We start from the raw sequence: 2548 nt of genomic DNA on the forward strand, positions 1-2548 counted from the left end.
TTTTAATCAGTGTAGAATTTCTATACCTCAATGTGTCGTCACTCTTTTGTGTGTTACACACAATCTAATAAATATAGACAACTTCATTATAAAGAAAAACGACAAATGAAAAATATATATATAACCATAATCTATGACAAAAATGCTATTATAAACTAGGTTAGTGGACAATTCGGTAAGAAAAGTTATTCTAGAAAAATCATGAGTTTTATAAAATCTAATTTTATAAAATCTAAACTTTTAGTGAAAAAAAAAACATTATTTAGTGGGGAACAAATAAAAGTGAATAAGTGTAGGACTAAATCTGGTAAAATGTTACACATTGCTCTTTGTAATGTTGTAAAATACATTCATGAAAATCAAGTAATATATTAGAGAGCCGAATCGCTGCAGTTTCCAGTTGAAATAAACACTAGTAAAACTCCAACAACTTGTATTCCTTTTCACACAAAGTAAGATTTACAGGTCCACAGTTTTGAATAATAAAGCATAATTTTTCGCACAATTACTAGAGGAATATTGTTATATATTCAAAATATTTTTAACATGCTGCGAGATTTAAATTTTTAACATACTTTTGAACGTTAGCGTCACATGTCCAGCTTCATATGCATGGGTTTTCATGTTCAGTAGGTTTGTTCAGTAGCTCACGCAGTATGGAGTTGCACTTGAGGGGTGAAGAGCTCCGGTACAAATCCCATCAAACTGCTTCGACAAAACAGTTCAAACCTGCATATAAGGAAGTTCCAAAGGTACGTTTGCATCAACAAATGCATTTTTATATCAGTTTTGCATTTGTTAATACTATCGGATAGGTTTAGGGTTGGGTTTGGTGTAGGGGATATTTCCAACACAATAGATCATTAACTTTTAGCGACAGTCGCCGGATATTTGAATTATGAACTGCCGCAATATGTACCTGAAGCAACGTAATAAAAACATAGCAATACGTGCCTATATCAACGTAAAAAAATGTGCCAGGGTCACGTATTGAACCCGCGTTTTAGCGCCACTCACTGGACATTTCACTTTGAAACTGCCGCGAAACGGGCAGTAAGGTACGTAATAACGGTGTTGCAGAAATGTATTTAGAGGCATGTATTTCGAATGAGCCTGGGTGAAAGTTATGAATGTGAGATTTAAAGTTGCAATTACAAAATATAATTCCAGAATTGTGAGAAATAATGTCACAGTTGTGAGATACTGTATGTTGTCATATTGTAAGTTATGTCACAATTGTGCAATATAAAGTACCAATTGTCATGAGATACAATCAATTATGAAATATGAAGTCATATTTCACATTCATAAAGTCACGACGGTGAGCAATAAAGTTGCAAATGTAAGATATTAAGTCATACTATGAGTTATAAAGCTGCAATTGTGAGAAATAATGTCACAATTGGGAGATTTGAATATTTTTTATATACTGTATTTTTTTTTCTATTTTGAGGCGAAAACGGACTTCCATAGGATCTTATATAAGGAAACAAACTGCATTGTTCTCAATAGAACAGCAGGCAGGGATCAGCACACACTGACACCCGCATACGAAAATACACACTGAAAAACATGCTGCGTACACACACACACACCAGAACTTGAAGCGGCCCGCTCTGTAAACAAACTAAAACAGGCGGTGCTCCCGTTCAGCTAAACAGGAAGTGAAGAAAATGAGCTGTTTATACAGAGCTTGGCTGACTGAGGTCAGAGGTCAACCCCAGAGCGCTTCCTGTTCTGCTGTGTGATGGACAGGGCAGAGAGCAAGAGCAGGTGGACGACAGAATGAGGGGAAGAGATAAGGACAATACGACAAGAGAAAGATAAAAGTTAGCAAGGAAAAGAGGAAAACAGGACAGGAATCCAGTTAAAGGATGATAATTATATATAAAAAGAGCGAGAAAGAGAGGGGAAATGAAGGTGGGAATAGTTAAAAAAACATTACTATTGCTACTTAAAGACAACATAAAAACCTATATGAAACCATATTTAGTTTAGATAATGCTGCATTCAAGTGATGTTGGAATAACATAATTAGAATCTGGAAACTCAGAATTGTATAAAGCTCTGATTGTTCCTACTTCACAGTTCTGATGTTATGTAAAAACAGCAAGACTGGCAGTGACTTCATAATCAACGGTACTTACACATATTTCATATTTTTCTAGCTTCATTATATACCTAGTGCTTTTATTATTGTTACCTAGTGTATTTTTTTATTTTATAACAAGAGAAAAAGTTCAAATAAAGATGTTTACTGTCTAATGAAGCATTTTAATGTCACCAGTAACAAATTATTTAATGGATGCCGTTATTGGCATCAAGAGTTTTCAAATATGAATGAATAATTTCAGAGGATCAGAGGACGCGACCTTCTTATGGTTGTCCTCTAGTAATTATGGCAATTTCAACACAACATAAAGTATCATAAATGTCCCGTATTGTGTGTGATATCAGTATAACAGGTTTCATCCAATCAAATCATACTCAAGATACTAGTTAAAAACTCTATTTCATTTTTTTTACATTTTATATATATATATATATA

Source organism: Sinocyclocheilus grahami, unplaced genomic scaffold (genome assembly GCF_001515645.1).
Source record: "Sinocyclocheilus grahami isolate Dianchi unplaced genomic scaffold, SAMN03320097.WGS_v1.1 scaffold1361.1, whole genome shotgun sequence".
NCBI classification, from domain to species: domain Eukaryota; kingdom Metazoa; phylum Chordata; class Actinopteri; order Cypriniformes; family Cyprinidae; genus Sinocyclocheilus; species Sinocyclocheilus grahami.